The sequence below is a fragment of the Hyaena hyaena genome, unplaced genomic scaffold (genome assembly GCF_003009895.1).
Source record: "Hyaena hyaena isolate Hyena2069 unplaced genomic scaffold, ASM300989v1 scaffold_10, whole genome shotgun sequence".
Taxonomy (NCBI): domain Eukaryota; kingdom Metazoa; phylum Chordata; class Mammalia; order Carnivora; family Hyaenidae; genus Hyaena; species Hyaena hyaena.
Window position 1 is genome coordinate 4,436,699 of NW_024080642.1, and position 21,327 is coordinate 4,458,025.

At 39.6% G+C, this 21,327-nt stretch overlaps 1 protein-coding gene across 1 annotated transcript in view; it reads left to right on the forward strand.

Annotated features, from left to right (window-relative positions):
* The first annotated feature begins 338 nt into the window (after positions 1 to 338).
* Positions 339 to 21,327, forward strand: part of TAOK1 (TAO kinase 1) — a 155,013-nt gene continuing 134,024 nt past the window's right edge. The window contains exon 1 of the mRNA XM_039251701.1: positions 339 to 980. The gene's annotated coding sequence lies outside the window, so the exon portion shown is untranslated. The remainder of the gene's footprint in view (positions 981 to 21,327) is intronic.

Sequence of the window (21,327 nt, forward strand, 5' to 3'; positions counted from 1 at the left end):
AAGGTTGGGGGGGGGGCGGATGTTTCTGGAAGAGAGGAGCAGGAGAGCAGAAAAGTTCTTTCTCAGATTTCTGGGTGAAACGAATGCACCTGACGCCCGCGTGGCAGAAGAGTTCCGCCAGCTGAGTGCGGCAGGGGTGGACTGAGGTTGGGACTCAGGGCCACCCGGGAGACTCCGCCCAGTGCAAACACTCGCGCGCTCCCGGGAGGGCGCGCACGCGTACGCAGTCGTGTCTCGCGCTGGGTCGGGCCTGTCAGGCGGGAAATCTCGCGAGATCGGAGACTGGGATGACTGTCGGGAGGAGGGGAGTGGTGTCGGGGAAGGGGGGGGAACCTGGGCAGCGGCCGGGCTCTGTGGCTTCAGGGCTTGGAGAGAGAGAGAGGGAGGGTGGCAAAGATAGTGAGTCGGTGCCGCCGCCTGTCTAAGGAGAGAGGAGGGGTCCCGCTTGCCTGCGCCCTTCGCGGGCCGAGAGCGCGAGGCACCGGCGAACCTCTGAGGCCTCCCGGCCCCTGGGGACCCCGCCCCGCCGCCGGCCGGCCGGCCCGCGGCCTCTCTTCCCTTTGTGAGCGCCCCCTTCCCAGGGGTGGTGGTGGTGGCGGAGGGCTGTGCGTGGGCCCGCCCGCCGAGGGGCCGCGGCGGGGGACGAGAGGGCCTCGGCTGTGTGAGGACGGGAGGCGGCCGAGGCCCGGGCCGGTTCCCCCGAGGCGGCGGCGGCTCCCAGCACTTCCCGCGCCATCTTAGCTGAGCCCAAGCTCTGAGGGCGCCTCCTCGACCCCGGTCGTCCCCTCGCCCCCTCCCCCCCTGCCCCTTGTCGCAGAGCTTGGGCTGGGCGGCTTGCTGGGGCTCCGGGGGGGAGGGGGGCGGCGGTCGGTCGCCAGGCCCCCTCCTCCTACTCACTCCTCGCCCTCCAGCGTTAGCGGCTACCCGAGCGCTGCAGGGGGCTGCGCCTGCCTACTCCGCCCAGACCTGTCGGCGAAAGGGTAAGGGCACCTCTGCTTTGGGAAAGGGAGACATGGAGGGGGCGGGGAAATTCGGCCCACTCGGGCCTCTCCGAGTAGAAGGGATGTGGGGGTGGGGTAGGGAGAGAGACAAGGAGGGTCTGTGATTCTGTGGGTGGGGTGAGGAAGCTGGTGAGCTGGGCGCCCTCCCGTTTTGAGGGGCAAGAGCAATTACATTCCTCTTTCCTGAGGGTCACCGGAAGGGGTGGTGGAAGGGGATGTCTCGAGGAAGGTGTGGCTCTCCTGGGGAGACTGGGTTGATGTGCACCCCGATTTAAAGGCGCGAGGTCCCTTTCCTTCTCTTCTGATCCCTCTGCTCCTCCCTCTCCTCCTTTGTAGTGTCTGTATTCTTGGGAAGGGTAGCCCGCTGGGTGGATTCCACCCCCGCTCAGGAAATCTATACTCCTGTAGGGGTGATGGAAGCGTTTCTCTCCCCCTACCCTTCCCCCTTCCCCATCCTTTAGCCTACTGCAGTGCTGCAGAAGTCCAAGGCAGTTTCTTCATACACAGGCCCGTGTATACACTGAAGGGAGGGGGAGCAAAGTGGGAAGTAATGGCGCTTCCCTTGGAAAGGTTACCCTTTTCCCTTGGTTTTAAGTCGATAACAGTACCGGTTTAATATTCTTCCCCTGAGATCTGTCCCTGAGAAGTATATCTGTTCCTGTTGTTATTGTTGAGAGATATGGCCTCTCGAGAGGGACCCTGCCATGTTTGAACAGTTTTGATGTCTCTCGCTTTCTTTTAAACACTAGATTGACATTGTGTGTGTGTGTGTGTGTGTGTGCGAGCGCGCGTGTGTGCGCGCGCGCGCGCTAATATTGGATATTCCCTGGGATTCAAATGAAATAATTTTGTACTCCTTCATGTCCCTCTTTTTTTTCTTTCTGTGACTTTCGTAGTTCTTGAAGAATTATTAAAGATTAATGCACACAGGCAGGCCGTCTAATGGACCTTCGTTCTCTTTGAGCTGTGAATTTTTAGGGTTAATGCTATTTGTATAACATTGAAATTGGAATTTTCTAAAAATGAGTAGATTACAAACCTTTCTGTAGAAATGCTTTGTTTCTTAAGGAAATGAAAAAGCGGACATTAACTTGCCCACTTCTGCTGTGAAAGGATCTGTGTTCTGCAGTCAGTCATTTTCCACTTCTTTTGCTTCATGTCATATTTGTTTAAAAGAAATCATCTGGTTCACAGTAGTACTTGGTTTTGTCCTTAGTAGAGTTGAGATAAATAAAAAAATTTAACATTCTGGAAGTGTGTTGCCAAGTGCTTTTTGTGATCAAAGAATAGTTTTGAAGTCTTCTGTTCATACTTTTTTTTCTTTAAGTATTTAGATTTACTGATGAAGTGATTTTAAAATGTCTCATATATAAAAAGTTCATTGAATTAACTTTTTTTTCAAAGCAGTTAAGACTAAAATATGTACAGATACGAGTGGTTTTGCTATTTTACTAACAAGTTGCATTTGGTGTTTAAGCTTTGCTTAGTGGGCGACTTATTTTAAAATACCTATGAATGCCATCTACATTTAATATTATCCATCAGAGGTTTTTTGGTTTGTTCGTTGCATTGTGAAACCTGTTTTAAGACAGGGATTTAAAGATGTTAGTAGTAGTAGTTTTAGGCAACAATTTAGTTCCTGTCATCTTATTTCTTGATTTTGATAGAAGGAGTCACATTAATGATATGTTAAATCAGGTTTATTATTTTTCCTCAGAAAATGGAATTCTCCTTGCTTTCTTTATTTCCTTTTGATTTTTATCTAAATTTACTTAGACTTAAACAGCACTTCTCATTTGAATCTTTATTTCATGGCACAAAGCTGCATGTTTTGGTGTGTAGAGTTTCTCCCTAGCTGGGAAATTATGCCATAAAGTCTAATTCTGTGTGTTGTTGATAATTCATATGTACTGGCATGTAAACCCAAGCATACTGCTCAGCAGAGAATTATTATGTTTTTGTCTTGGAAAGATGCAGGCAGAGAAGATTTGTCAGTAAAGGCTACGAAACTTAAAGGATGTACACAGAATGTACGTAAACTGCTTTCTGTATTTCAGCAGGCTAGAACTAAGGATACCCTTAAGAACTACTAAAAGGAAAACCTGTTTTTCATAGCTGGTAGGAATTCTCAAAGTGGTAAAAGTATCTTCTTTTTCAACGAGATAAATTCATTATTAAAGAAAAACTGCCTGAGGATTATTTCAGCTGATCTCTGATGCCACTGTCAGAGAATACTGAGAGCTGGGTTTGGTTGATTCCAGTTTAGTATGGTACTTACATTTCTAAATAGTTCATCTACAAAATGGCAGTGTACATCACTTCCTGTTCTTTCACAACTGACTCTTTCTCTGGATTCCCTTTTAGTGACTTAACTTTTGGCATTCTGATATCTGATTTGTTAATTTGGTTATAATTCTCATGTTTTATAGATTGAAGAATTTCTAAGAACCAACTGGGTTTAATAGATTATCTTGACAGTAACTAAACTTCCTTCCAAACTAAAAGATAGTTTCTCAAACAGATTTAAACTTTGAGAGGTTTTAAAGAAATATAATAGTGTATAGGACCAAAAGTATGAGTGAACTGAATAGAAAATAATTACTGTATTTTCTAGAGTACAGATTTGGGGAGAACTATGGATATGGCAGTTACTTGAATGTGTGTTAATAAGCTTTCTGTATATTGAGGTATATACATATTTGGTCCCATGTTATGATGCCAGTCCATTAATAAAGAAGCTGATTAGTTACAGAACACCAGAAAGACTAGATGCTCTTCACTAACCATAAAGAGTATAATTTATTTTAGTAATTTGCTGGTACTTAGTGGATATAAATACTTAGTAAATTCAGAAATTATCTAGGGGCCAACTGTTGGCATTGAAATTAGATTTGAGATTAATCTGTTACATTACAAGAAAGTAAATTCTTTGTTTTTCATTTGACTGATTTGTGTATTAAAATCAGTTAATTTTTTATTTGTATCTCTTTTGATTATCAGTAGTCTCTGTTATAATAATTTAATTCATACTAATTTAACCTTTTTAGAAATTAGGAGGTTTGGGGGCACCTAGGTGGCTCAGTAGATTAAGCCTGGAGGCTTAACTCTTTTAACTATTGATTTCAGCTCAGGTCATAATTCTCAGTCTCCTTCTCTCTCTCTGCCTCCTTTGCCTCACTCTCTCTCAAAATAAATAAACTTAAAAGAAATTAGGAAGTTTTTTGGTATGTATTAACTGCTGTTCAGAATCATATATGAATCTTTTCTAAAAAGTGTTATTTCTGTAGTCAACTTCCTGCAAAAAACTAAGATTGTTTTGTTAAACAGTGCAAATGTTACCTTTATCTGATTTTAGGTTTCTATACTTTTTATGGCTGGATTTATAAAAATATTCTTCAAGATTTCAAATTCTAAGATGTAAGTGAGAACAATACAAAGCTGTATTATTCCATTCCATTCCATTCCTTTCCAGAGACAGGGAGAGAGGGAGAATCTCAAGCAGGCTCCACACTGTTAGTGTAGAGCCTAATGCTGGGCTTGAACTCGCATAAGTATCTGGCATGTAAATAAAGTAAATTAAAAGTACAGGTATATATGGGGTGCCTGGGTGGCTCAGTCGATTAAACTCCGACTTTGGCTCAGGTCATGATCTCACAGTTTGTGAGTTCGAGCCCCGCGTCGGGCTCTGTGCTAACAGCTTGGAGCCCGGAGCCTGATTAAGATTCTGTGTTTCCCATGGGGCGCCTGGGTGGCTTAGTCGGTTGAGCGTCTGACTTTCGCTTAGGTCATGATCTCGCGGTTATGGGTTCCAGCCCCGCGTCGGGCTCTGTGCTGACTGCCAGCTCAGAGCCTGGAGCCTGTTTCAGTCTGTGACTCCCTCTCTCTCTCTGACCCTCCCCTGCTCAAGCTGTCTCTCTCTCTCCTAGAAATAAATAAAACATAAAAAAAAAAATTAAAAAAAAAAAAGATTCTGTGTCTCCCTCTCTCTCTGCTCCTCCCCCACTCATGCTCTGTCTCTCGCTCAAAAATAATAAGCATTAAAAAAAAAAAGTGCAGGTATATAGCCCGTTAAAAATGCCAATGTCCGTGATATTTAAACTTAAAACTCCTATTTTTAGAGTTAAAATTTTTTCAACCTTTATTTTTAACTTTTCTTTTAATGTTTATTTTGAGAGAGAGAGAGAGAGAGAGAGAGAGAGAGAGAACAAGTGGTGGAGGGGCAGAGGGAGAGGGAGACACAGAATCTGAAGCAGGCCCCAGGCTCTGCACTGTCAGCATAGAGCCTGACATGGGACTTGAACTCATGAACTGTGAGATCATGACCTGAGCTGAAGTTGGACACTTCACTGACTGAGCCACCCAGAAGCCCCAACGTTAATTTTACTTTTTACTTTTTTCAGAGTTTATTTTTGAGAGAGAGAGACAGAGTGAGAAGGGAAGGGTCAGAGAGAGAGAAACACACAGAATCTGAAGCAGGCCCCAGGCTCTGAGCTGTCAGCACAGTGCCTGATGTGGGGCTTGAACCCACAAACTGAGCTCATGACCTGAGTTGAAGTCGGACGCTTCACCAACTGAACCACCCAGGTGCTCCTAGAGATTTATTTTTTTTAATGTTTAAAAAAATTTTTAATGTTTTTATTTATTTCTGAGAGACAGACAGACAGACAGCATGAGCAGGGGAGGGTCAGAGAGAGAGAGGGAGATCTAGAATCTGAAGCAGGCTCCAGGCTCTGAGCTAGCTGTCAGCACAGAGCCTGACATGGGGCTCGAACCCACAAACGCTGAGATCGTGACCTGAGGTGAAGTCGGACGTTTAACAGACTGAGCCGCCCAGCCCCCTAGAGTTTTATTTTTTGAGTAAGCTCTGGGCCAGAGGAGGGGCTTGAACTCACAACCCCAAGGTTAAGAGTTGCATGGTCTACCAGCTGGGCCAGCCAGGTGCCCCTAAATATGACTACTTTAAAAAAACTTTAAAACATAACTACTTATTTAAAAATTTTTTTAAATGTTTATTTAATTTTTTTGAGCGAGTTGAGCAAGTAAGAGACAGAGCAGCAGTGGGGGAGGGGCAGAGAGAGAGAGGGAGACAGAATCAGAAGCAGGCTCCAGGCTCTGAGCTGTCAGCACAGAGCCTGATGGGGGCCTCGAACCCACGAACTGGGAGATCATCACCTGAGCCGAAGTTGGCTGCTTAATCAACTGAGCCCCAGGTGCCTCTAAACAAAACTACTTTAAGTGGGCTGTAACATCTTCCAAGCTGATTTTTCCTTTTGATAAACTCACTCAATATAAATATGCAGATTTAGAAGAAGGTGAATTATTCTGTTTAGAAAGACATGCACAGGGCTCTGGGTGGCTCATTCGGTTAAGTGTAGGATTCTTGGTTTTGGCTCCTCAGGTCATGGATCCTGTGGTTTGTGGGCTTGAGCCCTGCCTTGGGCTCTGCACTGATGGTTCGAGCCTGCTTGGGATTCTCTCTTTTTCTTTGTTCCTCCCCTGCTTGTGCTCCTCATGCTCTCTCTCTCTCTCTCAAAATAAATAAACTTTAAAATAAAAACTCTTAACGACATGCAAAATTTAGTTGCTGAGAAAAGCAGTGACAAATAATGGAATGGGACAAAATGTTCTGATTTGCAGCCACTGATGATAAAACTGGCAGTTAATATGTCTTAGTTTCACTATATTAGCTGTGTAACTCCTTTATGTAACTTAAAAAAAAAGTTTCTTTTGAGAAAGTGAGGGAGGGGTAGAGAGAGAGAGAATCCTAAGCAGACTCTACACTACCAGTGCAGCGCCTGATGTGAGACTCAAACCATAAGATTGTGACATGAGCCAAAATCAAGAGTTGGTTGCTTATCCACCTGAGCCACCCAGGCACCCCCTCTTTATGTAACTTTTTAAGCCTTACTTTCCTCACCTATAAAATGCATATACAGCCTGCTTTACAAGGTTATTAGGTTGAAATGTTTTTTTGTTTTAATTTATTTCTGAGAGAGAGACAGACAGACAGTGTGAGCAGGATAGGGTCAGCAAGAGAGGGAGACACGGAATCCAAAACAGGCTCCAGGCTCTGAGCTGGCTGTCAGCACAGAGCCTGACGCCGGGTTCGAACCCACGAACCATGAGATCATGACCTGAGATGAAGTCGGACGTTTAACAAACTGAGCCACCCAGGTACCCCAAGGTTGTTAGGTTTAAATGGGATAACTTGTTGAGTACTTAACATATTGCCTGATACATACTAAGCGCCTATAATAAGTTGTTGGCTATCACACGCTAGCTATTTATAATAAATGTTTACAAATGAATACAGGGAGTCTAATATTTAACATTGAAGTACATTCCATAATTTTGATTTGTATTAATACATTTGGAGCTGGACATACCTTTTTGAAAGAAATGATTAGAATTTTTCTTTCTTTCTTTTTGTTTTAAATGTTTTATTTATTTCTAGGAGAGAGAGAGACAGCGTGAGCAGGGGAGGGTCAGAGAGAGAGGGAGTCACAGACTGCAAAACGGGCTCCAGGCTCTGAGCTGGCAGTCAGCACAGAGCCCGATGCGGGGCCCAAACCCATGAACCGCAAGATCATGACCTAAGCGAAAGTCGGACGCTTAACCGACTAAGCCACCCAGGTGCCCCTAGAATTTTTCTTTTAAGTCAGCTCCACACTGAGCGTGGAGCCTAACTCAGGGCTTGAACTCAAGCCTTGAGCTCGAGAGTCAGATGCTTAACTGACTGAGCCACCCCAGTGCCCTTAAATTATTAGAATTTCTAATCAAAAGTAGCTTACAGACTTAATTAAATTTTTTCTTTTTCTAAAAAATTTTATTCTTTTAACCTTTTTTATTTATTTTTGAGACAGAGACAGAGCATTAGCCGGGGAGGGGCATAGAGAGAGGAGACATAGAATCCGAAGGAGGCTCCAGGCTCTGAGCTGGCTGTCAGCACAGAGCCCGATGTAGGGCTCAAACCCATGAACTGTGAGATCATGACCTGAGCCTAAGTTGGACACTCAACCAACTGAGCTACCTAGGTGCCTCCAATTTTTTTTTCTTTTAGCATTTATTCATTTTTGAGAGACAGAGACAGAGTGTGAGCAGGGCAGGGGCAGAGAGAGAGAGGGAGACACAGAATCAGAAGCAGGCTCCAGGCTCTGAGCTGTCAGCACAGAGCCCAACACAGGGCTCGAGCTCATAAACCAGGAGATCATGACTTGAGCTGAAGTCAGACACTTAGCCGACTGAGCCACCCAGGTGCCCTGCTTACATATAAACTTTTTATACCTATAGTGGACTACTAGTTAGTTCTGTAAGAGATATTCTTTTTCCTTTGTGGATAAAGCCTTTCCTAAATAATGAAGTTTTCTTTCCCTTTTGTACTTCATTTGTTTATTTAAGAGTCATTTCGAGTCACTCTTCCACATCCTGGAGTTCTTTTCACCTTCCTAACTTTGAAGACATCCAAAGTATTCTTGCTCTGTTAAGTTTATCTTTATAGGTTTCCTTTGTATGTCTTTACCTTGAAATTGCTTTGAATTCCACAATATATTAATTAACAGACATTAAATGATGATGATATGCCAGTTAAGACATGGAGAGATTCTGCTTTGGAGGAATTCTGTCTTTTCATTTTTTACACTTCCTGAATATGTTCTTAAACTAGAGACTCATGAAAGCAAGGAATTTCCAATGATTGTCAGTTCTTCTAAGCTAGGGCTCTTCAGATTTTAGGTTGTGACTTAATAATGGCTAGTGAATTCAATTTAGTGAGTCACAATAACAGTTTTTAAAAATGAAAAATAATGGGAAGTAATAAGAATGTGGTATGTAAGTAAGGGTAAACATTCTAATGAGAAACTTTTTTTTTTATGTTTATTGATTTATTTTGAGAGAAAGAGTGCAGGGGAGAGGGGCAGAGAGAGAGGAGAATCCCAAGCAGGCTCTGCAGGGCTCAAGCTCACCAACCATGAGATCATGACCTGAGCCAAAATCAAGAGTCAAATGCTTAAGAAACTTAAGGGTCAGGTGTCCCAACAAACTTTTTTTTTTTTGGCTGTATCTTTATGTGCTCTGGATACCCAGTTACATTTTTTTTTTAATGTTTTATTCATTTCTGAGAGAGAGAGAGCGTGAGCAGGGAAGGGTCAGAGAGAGAGAGGGAGATACAGAATCTGAAACAGGTTCCAGGCTCTGAGCTGTCAGCACAGAGCCCAACGTGGGGCTCGAACCCACAAACCATGAGATCATGACCTGAGCCGAAGTTGGATGCTTAACTGACTGAGCCACCCAGGCGCCCCAGGATACCCAGTTACATTTAAAAAAAATTTTTTTTTACATTCAAAGTCAGTTACCCAGTTATATTTTTTTAAAACTTTCTTTTTCAACTCCTCCTTTCTACTTTTTTTTTTTTAATGTGTACTTTTTTTGATAGAGCAGGTTTGGGGGAAAGGGCACAGAGAGGGGGGGACAGAGGATAGGAAGCAGACTCTGTGCTGACAGCAGTGAGCCTGATGTGAGGCTTGAACCCACAAACCCTGAGATCATAACCTGAATTGAAGTTGGATGCTCAACCAACTGTGCCACCCAGGCAGCCCCCTTTTTTTTTTTTTTTTAAAGTATATTTGTTTATTTTTAGTAAAATCTATAGCCAGTGTGGGGCTTGAACTCATGACCCTGAGATCAGAAGCCACATGGTCTTCCTACTGAGCTAGCCAGGCGCTACACCATCCTTTTTACATTTAATGTCTCTAAAGTATGATATACTTGTTTTTTCTTTTTCTTTTAATAAGTCTATTTTCAGTCTCTCCTGATTCTTAGTCTCTAGTCTATTTGATAGTTATGGTATGCATATTTACCTTTAATAGGCTTCAAATCTTGTTAGGGCACTAAGATCCTGGTCAGGGTACCAGCAATTTTGGATGTGATGGTAACTTCTCAGGTGTTTATGTTGGGGAGCCTGTGTTATCACACATCTAGAGTCATATCCTATGTGTATGAGTGCAGTTTCCTAGGAATTGCAGAATTTATTTTTTAAAGAAGGAAAACTTTTTATTGGAGCATTGAGAAAATGTCTTTTATTTTTATTTGGGGTTTATGTGGATTTTAAAAATAATGCAGCATATATTTTAACAGGATTTGTAAGGGGACTATTTAAACATTAAATAAGTATATTAAGTATATTTTTAAAATTTCAGTATGCTTCAGTGAGTGACATCTTACCATATCCTTGTGTTTTGGTTGATGTTTTTAGTCCTCTGTGGTAGCAGTTATGAGTCTCTAGGCTGTATTTTTTATTGATTTCTTCAAATTTATTTCCACTGAGACTGAGGAAGAAATTTCAGAAAGTTGATGAATAGCATTACGAAACAAGGTGAAGGTTTTCCTTTGGGAAAGCATTCTCTCTTTGTTAAAAGCATCCATATCCTTGATTGTAAAGACGAAAATTAGTTATTTACCTATAATTATACTTTTTTTTTTTAATTTTTATTTCTAGGAGAGAGAGAGAGAGACAGCGTGAGCAGGGGAGGGTCAGAGAGAGAGGGAGACACAGACTGAAACAGGCTCCAGGCTCTGAGCTGGCAGTCAGCACAGAGCCCGACGCGGGGCTCGAGCCCAGGAACCGCAAGATCATGACCTAAGCGAAAGTCGGACGCTTAACCGACTAAGCCACCCAGGTGCCCCTACCTATAATTATACTTGATAAGGAAGCTTTATTGCACAGAAACTCTGTTTTTTTGTGTATTATGTGTGAATATTCAAGTTCTATAAAATAAATGCTATGAAACTTTCTAATAAAAGGCTTTTAAGCAAAAGATGTGAAAATTTTCTATTTAGGAAAGAAATGTCCTTTAATAGAGAGATTTGGTTGCTAGCAATGGAAAGTATAGAATTTGAGTATCTTTTTGTTTATGTGATATTTTGGTTGAACTAATTATACATTTACATACAAATATATAGTAAATTGGTTGCAGAGAACCACTATGTTCAAGAATAGCATGCTTTCAGGGGCGCCTGGGTGGCTTAGTCGGTTAAGCGTCCGACTTTCGCTTAGGTCATGATCTTGCGGTTCCTGGGTTCGAGCCCCGCGTCGGGCTCTGTGCTGACTGCCAGCTCAGAGCCTGGAGCCTGTTTCAGAGTCTGTGTCTCCCTCTCTCTCTGACCCTCCCCTGCTCACGCTGTCTCTCTGTCTCTCTCTCTCTCTCTCTCTGTCTCTCTCTCTCCTAGAAATAAATAAAAAAAAAAAAATTTAAAAAAATTAAAAGAAAATAGCATGCTTTTAGAAGAAAATAAAAATATTGACATGTGAATTTTGTTTTTGTGCTATGTATTAGATACTACAGTAAATTAGAATAATAAGATTTTCAAGGGAGGCTTATTACTGTAGTAAAAGTTGTTATCTCCAAGTCTTAAATAAAGGATTGTTACCAAATGAAATTTTTTCTTTCATTGGTTGAATACATAGGAAGTAAATACTATTTATTATTTAATAAAATAAATGATAGGGGCACCTGGGTGGCTCAGTCGGTTAAACGTCTAACTTTGGTTCAGGTCATGATCTCACGGTCATGGGTTCGAGCCCTGTGTTGGGCTCTGTGCTGACAGCTAGCTCAGAGCCTGGAGCCTGCTTCAGATTCTGTGTCTCCCTCTCTCTCTGACCCTCCCTTGCTCACACTGTCTCTCTCTCTCTCTCAGAAATAAATTAAAAAAAAAATGATAAGAAGGAATGGGAGTTTTGTGGTTTCGATTTTACTCTGTTTTGCATTTAGTAGTTTCAATATTGGAATTGAAGTAACCAGTCGCGAAGTAACCGCTTGAGCTAAAGCCGACCCTAATATTGGAATTGAACTAGATTTTCTGCCTGTAAGGAGACCCAAATATGATTTTTGAAAAAACATTGTTTTTTTTTAATCCACGAGAATGGACTTACTTTGAAAGTTGTAATTTTTGAGAACTTTAAATAGAAAATAACTTTTATTTATCATATTTGGAATGTAGATATTTTAATTATGTATCATTCTTTCAAAAATTTGCCTTCAGTTGGATAATTAGCCTCCTGATATTTTACTCTAAGGAACTAAATTTAACAAGTCATTTGGTTAATTTAAAAGTCTTGAAAGTACAGATTTTCATTCAGCGTTCCACATGATGATTTGGAATATATTAGGGTAGGAATGGTAAAACAGGTATAGTAAGCAAACACCTAAGATACGTTTTATGACTCTTTGAGGTGGTACATCCAGTCATTAAAGTAAAATGATTCTATTTTTGAGATATGAAATGGTTATATAATAGTAAGAAAAACTGCCTGTTTTTGACAATTTAAGGTGCCCTATTACTGTTAATATAAATTATATTGGATTAAAAATAGGTGGAACGGTATCCTAAACTTTAGTATTAAATTATTTATTTATTTAAAAATGTTTATGTTTATTTTTAAGAGCGAGATAGAGCTCGAGCGGGAGAGAGGCAGAGAGGGAGAGAGAGGAAGACACAGAATCCAAAGCAGGTACCAGGCTCTGAGCTGACAGCCCCGAGATTATGACCTGAGCCGAAGTCAAGACGCTTAACTGACTGAGCCACCCAGGCACCCCTTTTATTTTTATTTTTAAGTCATTTCTACAACCAGCATTCGGGCTCATACTCCCAATCCCAAGATCGAGAGTTGCATGCTTCACTGACTGGGCCAGGCAGGTGCTCTGGTGTTCTGAATTTTAGTATCCATTATTTTTCTTTTATCTTAGGTGGTACTGTGTGATGAGATGAAAACATTTTTTTAAAACAGTGTTCTTTTTTTATTCCTTTTGATGCTAAAGCTATTAAGTATTAATAGCTTAATCACTTAAAAGTGATTACAAATCACTTTTGTATACTCATGTTTACCTGGTATACTCATGTTTACCTTAGTATGGAAATCAATTTTCACTTAACACTTTTGAGATACTCAGGTTACAACTTATGATTTGTTGGTATATACTATGAAAACACCAAGTCAAAATAGTAATTGATGAAAGTTGAATTTAAAGACTACCAACTTAGGGCACCTGGCTGGCCCAGGTTGTAGAGCATGCAACTCTTGATCTGAGTGTTTTGAGTTTGAGCCCTGTGCTGGGTGGGGAGCCCATTTTAAATAAATAAATAAATAAATAAATAAATAAATAAATATCTTTAAAAGAAAAAAAAAAAGATTACCAGTTTAGCCAGTACTCTATGTAGCTTTAGGTTTATTTTAATCAAAATAAGATTCAGTAATAACACATGTATTTATTTTATATTTTTGAGTCCTATATTCTAGGCACTGAGCTTATTACCATAATGACATTTATTATACATTTGAGTGCTATTTGCTAGGTGCCGTGCCAGGATACAAAAAATAAATAAGACTGGATTCCTCCTGTAGTTCAGTTTAGTAGGGATATAGACTTGCAAATAGGTACATATGAAAACACAGTGCAAGATTTCTCAACCATGGCAGTATTAACCTATTAGAGAGGATAATTAATTTTTGGGAGGGGGGGGATATGTGCTATATCCATATCTATATCTATATATTTTTATCTATGATACATATATATTATAGTATATTTTGCAGCATTTCTGGCCTTTACCCATTGGATGCCAGTAGCACTCCCCTACCCCATGTGACAATCAAAAATGTCACCAGACATTGCTAGATGTCCCCTGGGGAGCAAAATCACTTCTGATTGAGACATACTGGTTTAGTCAATGCTAAGGTTATGGTGGAATGTACAAAGAGCTGTTATAGCACAAGTAAAGGTAGAGTTTAGTGATGTTTAGAAAGGCGGAATGAGCCCTGAGGGAGTGAGATTTTATGTAGGTCTTGAAGAAAAGTAGGACTGGAAAGGATATTAAATACCTGAGAGCATGAAAGATCAATATCTAAGAGAGGGATTATTAATAGTTTGTGGCTATACGTTATATATATGGTTAGAGATGGATATTTGGTAAAAAGTTACTTTGGGGCCACCTTAGTTCTTTTAACTGTTTAATTGAGGCATGAGTAATTCAGCAGAGTGCATAAATATTAAGTGTAACATTGTTGAATTTTTGCAGATATATAGTCATGTAACCACAATGCAGAACATGAAACATTTCTAACACTTCTTACAGTTATTTTTTGAAGGACCATTTTTGCTGTGCTCCTAACTGATGTGAAAATCATATAAAAGCAGGAGTGTGATATGATCAGATTTATGGTTTGAAAAGATTACTCTGAAGATATTATGAAGAATAAATGGGCAAAAATTATATGTAGGAAGATGGGGTAGAAGGTTATTACAGAAGTCTAAATAAGGAGGAGAGCTGACATGATGAAAAATTGATGAAATTAGGGGTTACCAGAGGTTGGGGAAAGGATATGTTGAGGATCACTTTGTTTTGTAAGCAAACAAGAAAAAGATCATGATTTTGGCTTTGGTTGTGTATTAGGAGAGACTGGGTTATGTTGTGGTAACAAACAGTTCAGAACTTTTGGTGGCTTTTAACAGGACATTTTTTTGCTTGACATGCTATATGTATAGCATGGGTTGGTGGGGGAATCTGCTTGTTCTCGCGGGATCTCAGAATGATGGGGGCTGCATTTTAACACATGGTTCTGTGATCTCCATGGTAATAGGAAGGAAACTGTTGCTAAGAACTTACTGGCTCTTAAAGTGTGCAGAAGAGGGTCATGTCATTTTGGCTTATTCATTGGCCAAAGCAAGTTCTATGGTCTTAACAGATTTCTCAGAAGAGATAAAGAAGTGCAGTCATACTGTGCATTCTGAAGACGGAACTGAAATATTTCAGCCATAGTAAATATTTGCCATATGTTGAGTTATAGCTTATTTAGTCTTTTAAATAGTGAATTATGTTGAAATTTATGGTAAGAGTTTTAGTAGTAGTAAGAGCTGCCACATTTACTGTGTACCTGGTACTTTAAGATATATTTTTGTTTCGGGGCGCCTAGGTGGCTTAGTCGTTAAGCGTCCGACTTTCGCTTAGGTCATGATCTCGCGGTTTGTGGGTTCGAGCCCCGCGTCGGGCTCTGTGCTGACTGCCAGCTCAGAGCCTGGAGCCTGTTTCAGTCTGCGACTCCCTCTCTCTCTGACCCTTCCCTGCTCACGCTGTCTCTCTCTCTCCTAGAAATAAATAAAACATTAAAAAAAAGATACATTTTTGTTTCAATCTTCTACAATATTTCTGCAAGGTAGATGACAGTCCCATTGTGTAGTGGGGAAATGGATGGTTGAGGTTAAAGAACTTATGATTATGTAGCCAGTAAGTGATGGAGCCAGGAATGTGTCTGTAAAACCTGAGCTAGTTGTACTCTACTTGGTTAAGTAGAATCTATTTGGCAGTGGGGTGAAGGGAGGAAAAAAACTTTTTGATTGAAGAATCAATCACATATTGCTAATTAGACTTAATTTTTGAAAAATATTTTGCTTTTAAGTAATCTGTCCCCCCAAGTATGGGGCTCAAACTCAACACCCCTGAAAACAAGAGTTGCACGTTCCGCTAGTTGATCCAGTCTGGTGCCCCTAGACTTAATATTGCTAATTAGACTAAAGTGAATTAGCAGTGGTATTTTTCTGGTAAATGACATTTCTCCAAAATGTTACTGAGATTTCACAAGTTTAGACTATTTCACTACATTTTAAAGATTCAAAGATTAAAAGCTGCTGTTTTGTATTTGTTCATTCTCTCTCTCTTTTTTTTTTTTTTACCACCTTCTGATATCTGCCTGTGTCATAATAGAGTTATTATTAGTGTTTGAATATGAAAAGTTTTCATCAGTTCTTTGTACATGAAATACCTAGTGTATACAATTTATTTCTCTCTTACTCTTCCTTAGTGTTTCCTTTCAGGTATGGGAATTACTAGTCTTGGGTGTTGATAATTAGAATATGAGAAAATCTGGCTGTTGGTAATTGAAAAGTCAAGTAGAAGGCTGAGTCAGGATTTTATTTAAAAAAAAAACTTCAGTAAAGATTAAAGGAAATAAATCTGATTTGTAAAACTGTCTTCCAGCCTCTATTGAGGCAAGGAAAGAGCTTATCTTTGAGAGGCTAACAGCACTTTTACATGAAGTTAATGGACAGAGCTAAGGCTCTCTATGATTCCAAAGGCCTGTGAGAAGTAAATTAGGTGAAGTATTTCTGTAATAATTGCATCTTGGCACCATGGTTGTCTTTGGGAAATCATCAGCTTTTGCCTTAAAGTTGGAAAGTCCTTAAATAATGGAAAAAGGTTAAATTATTTAGAATAAGTTATAACCATACATGATATAAAATTGAGAATATACAGGGGTGCCTGTGTGGCCCAATTGCTTAAGCTTCTGACTTCAGCTCATGTTATGATCTCTGTCACAGCTTGTGAGTTCGAGCCCTGCATTGGGCTCAGTGCTGACAGCTCAGAGCCTGGAACCTGCTTCACATTCTGTGTCTCCATCTCTCTCTCTGCCCCTACTCTGCTCACTCCCTCACTCTCAAAAATAAACATTGAAAATTAATAAATATATATACAGAAAAGATATACCATGGAAAGTAAGTTATCTTCTCATGTCTGTCCCCTTCCCACATTGTACCCCTTTGTACAGGCAATCATAATTTCTTCTATCCTTTCGAAGATAGTTGGTATTAAACATTTGAATGGTGGATCAGGCGTGAGGGCAAAACACTCCTAGTATGCATGTCTGCAGAAGAGTATTATGCATTTACAAGCACTTCATCAAATGAGGAGAGACATGAAAACTTTAGAGTTTAGGGACATCTGGCTGGCTCAGTCAGTAGAGCATGCAGCTTTTGATCTTGGGACTATAAGTTCCAGCCCCACGTTGGGTGTAGAGATTACTTAAAAGTAAAAAATCTTAAAAAAATTTATAGTTAGTAAATTACCTGTGTGGTACACATGGAAAATTTAGGATATGTAAATGTTACTGGTATTCTCTTAGCAATTTAGTGTGTGCAAAACCATGCAAAAAATTTCTAGGAGCATAAATCTGGTGATCTTAGTCCTCGTGACCTTGTTTTCTTTTTTAATATATTAAGTGTCTAAAAAACATCAATTTTTTTATTAGGTCAATTTTCAGGAAGCAGGACTCTGAGTTTAGAGAGAGACTTGTTTGTGCCTGGGTGGCTATCGGTTAAGCATTTGATTCTTGGTTTTGGCTCAGATCATGATTTCACGGTTCATGGGTTTGAGCCCCTTGTCCGTCTCTGCTCTGACAGAGTGGAGCCTGCTTGGGAGTCTGTCTGTCTCTCTTTCTTTCTCTTTTTCTCTCTCTTCCTCCCTCCCTCTCTCTACCCCTCCACCACCAATAAATAAGTAAACTTGAAAAAATAAAAAATAAATGTTTTCAAGAATTCACAAGGAGAATAAATATTCATGTGTGGTCCTAAATGTCTTCCTTGTAATGCTTAACGCTATTTATTTATCATCCCCTTCTTAAAAAATTTATTTTACTGGCCTCTTACTTTAGGTATCTCCAACTGCCTGCCTGAGATGTCTTATATTTCTTGGATATTCATAGATACATTAGTTTCAACACATAAAAGGAACACAACTTTTTCATTTCCCCTTGCAAAAGGTTCCCTTTATTTACTTGTTTCAAAGTTAATAACTTTTTTTAAAGTCAGCTTTACCAAAGTACAGTTTACTTGCAGTAAAACTGTAGTGTTCAGGTAACCATCAACCTAGTGAAGATAAAGAACATTTTCTGTTCTCTGAAATTTCCCTTTGGCCCTTTGCACTTAGTCTTAGCTCTATCCCTGGGCAGCCACTGATGTGATTTCTATTACTGTGAATTAGGTTTATTTTTTCTTGAGTTTCCTAGAAATGTAAACATACAATATGTATCTTTTTAGTTTGTTTTCTTTCTCTTGGGGTAATGTCTGTGATATTTATGTTGTTACATGTATTATGTTCATTTCTTGTGTTCCTTAGTAATATTCTAGTGTTTTGTTATACCATAATTTATCTGTTTACTTATTGTTATTTGAGTCATTTCCAGATTTTAGCTATTAGTAAAGCTATAATGAACAATTTGTATGCAAGCCTTTTATGGCCATTTATTTTTATTTCTGTTAATAACCTTTCCAAAACCTTGCAAGCAAGAAACTTTGGGATTGGTTTTGATTCTTTTAACTTCTTTCACCTGTATTCATCTAGTAGATTATGAAGTTATGTTTTTTTTTTCCCTTTGGAATATGTTTTATTCTTTGTTCTCTATTCCAAGTGTCTTTAACATTCTTGTGAGAAAGTACTTTTTATTTTTTGAAGCCTTATTTCAGAGTAGAAGGTCGAGGGTGATTATGTAGATGGTTCCCTTTCTGAGTGAGGTTTATAGTCAGGTAGGAATACAGACTGAAATTGGTGAGAGGTTGGTGCTGACTTTGAAGTTTCATGATACAGAAAAGAGATGTTGTTGTTGGATGCGCTCCATTCCTGTAAATGCTATTTTAGTCCCTGGTTTTGTAGGTAACGTGAGAATGCCGCTTTTAGTTTGTCTTTGTTTTTGTTTTGTTATATATTCATAGGTATGTGTTATGGTAGAAAAGTATGTTTATTGTCATGGGGAAAGTTATCATTGCTATGTGACCTTGAGCAAATTACTTAACCTCTTTGGGCCTCAGTTTCATTATCTGTAAAATTAGGATAATAATAATAATAATAATACCCGTTATGTAGGCTTATGAAAAGGATTAGATGCATTATTATATGTATAGTTCTTAGAACAGTACTTGGCATAAAGTGTTAATATTATTACCTTAATTCCAAGTTACTTTATTATTATTATTTTAGAGAGTGCACGAGTAGGGGAATGGGGTAGAGGGAGAGAGAGAGAGAGAAACTCTTAGGCTCCATGTTCAGCACGGAGCCCGACATGGGACTTGATCCCATGGCTTTGGGATCAAGACCTGAGCCAAAATCAAGAGTTAGATGCTTAGCTGACTGAGCCACCCAGGTGCCCCAATTCTAAATTACTTTAAAGGCTATTTTTTCCTCTCTCATTTCAGTTCCTCTTATTGGTGTGATTTATATTGGTATGATTTATCTCCTAACAGACCACTCTTCTGTTAACCTGTTCAAACCTATCAAGACACTATATTATCTGGCAACTATTTGTGGGTCTTTCTTTTTAATGTTTTTTAATGTTTTTTAAAAATTTATTTATTTATTTATTTATTTTAATTCTTTTTTTTAAAAAATATTTTATTTATTTCTAGGAGAGAGAGAGAGAGAGAGAGAGAGAGAGACAGCGTGAGCAGGGGAGGGTCAGAGAGAGAGGGAGTCACAGACTGAAACAGGCTCCAGGCTCCGAGCTGGCAGTCAGCACAGAGCCCGACGCGGGGCTCGAACCCACGAACCGCGAGATCATGACCTAAGCGAAAGTCGGACGCTTAACCGACTAAGCCACCCAGGCGCCCCTTAAAATTTATTTCTGAGAGAGAGAGAGAGACAGGATGAGCAGGGGAGGGTCAGAGAGAGAGGGAGACACAGAATCTGAAACAGGCTCCAAGCTCTGAGCTAGCTGTCAGCGCGGAGCCTGATGCAGGGCTCGAACCCACGAATGGTGAGATCATGACCTGAGCCAAAGTCCGTGCCCGACTGAGCCACCCAGGCGCCCCTGTAGGTCTTTCTTTCAGTTGTGGTAATATATGCAAGCGGTTAGTTACAAAAATGATACTTTACAAATGAACCTATCACTCAGATTAAGCTATAAAAACTTTCTAACATTCCAGATTATCATTGATTATTATTGCAAATATATCTTTTTTTAAAAAATTGAAGTATAATTGACATAACATTATATTAATTTCAGGTATACAACATAATGACTTTATATAGCAAAATGATCACCACAATAATCTAGTTAACATCTGTCACCATACAAAGTTACAAATTTTTTTTCTTGTGATGTGAACTTTTAAGGTTTATTGATTGTCTTAGCAACTTTCAGATATGCAAATCAATATTATTAAATATAGTATGCTGCCTTGATAACCACCAATCTGTGCTCTCTGTAGATTTACCTGTTCTAGATATTTCATATAAATGGAATCATATAAAATCTTTTGTATCTGGTCTTTTTCGCTTAATGTTATTTATTTAAAAAATTTTAAGTGTTTATTTATTTTTGAGAGAAAAAGAGCATGAGCAGGGAAGGAGTGGGGGGTTGGGGGTTAGGGGATCCTAAGTGGACTCTGTGCTGACAGCAGAGAGCCTGATGTCGGCTTTGAACTCATAAGTCATGAAATCATGACCTGAACTGAAGTTGGACATTTAAACTGGGCCACCCAGGCGCCCCTTTCACTTAGTGTTTTAGAGGTTCATCCACACTGTACTTTGTGTTTGTACTTCATTCCTTTTTATGGCTTAATTCTATTCAATTGTATGTACATACCACAATTTGTTTATCCATTCATCTGTTGGATATTTGGGCTATTTTTACCTTTTGGCTGTTGTGAATAGTGCTGCAGTGAACATGTGTGTGCATGTTCTTCTTTGAGTACCTGTTTTCAGTTCTTGTGGGTGTATGCCTAGGCGTGAAATTGCTGGGTCATATGGTAATTCTGTGTTTAACTTTGAGGAACTGCCAACTGTTTTTCACAGGGACTAAACTACTAGCAATGCACAGAGGTTCCTGTTTGTCCACATCCATTCCAACAGTTACGTTCCATTAAAAATTAAAAAGAATTATAAGCCATCCTACTATGTGTGAGCACTACCTCTTTGTGGTTTTGATTTGTGTTTTCCTACTGACTGATGATATTGACCGTGGTTTCATTTGCTTATTGGCCACTGTATATCTTCTATGAAAAAATATAAAACTTTTGATTCTCAAAGAGGTATGCTTAAGTTACTAAAAAAAAAAAAAAAGTCTTGTAAGATATAAAGTATTTGGTGTTACTATGTAACTAAGTGCCAAACTATTTGATACAAATACAAAGTACTATTTGTAATTAGAAAGAAGAGATTGTAAAACAAAAAGAAGGACCTTATCCCTTCTTTTTGTTTAAATTTTCTTAAGAGTGTAAGACTTCTGCCAACATGTATGATTAGAAATTTTATCATATTTTATTTTTAATTAATTAATTTTTTAATGTTTTATTTATTTCTGAGAGAGAGAGAGAGAGAGAGACAGTGTGAGCAGGGGAGGGTCAGAGAGAGAGGGAGACACAGAATCTGAAACAGGCTCCAGGCTCTGAGCTAGCAGTCAGCACAGAGCCCGACGCGAGGCTCAAACCCACGAACTGTGAGATTGAGATCATGACCTGAGCTGAAGTCGAATGCTTAACCGACTGAGCCACCCAGGTGTCCCATTTTA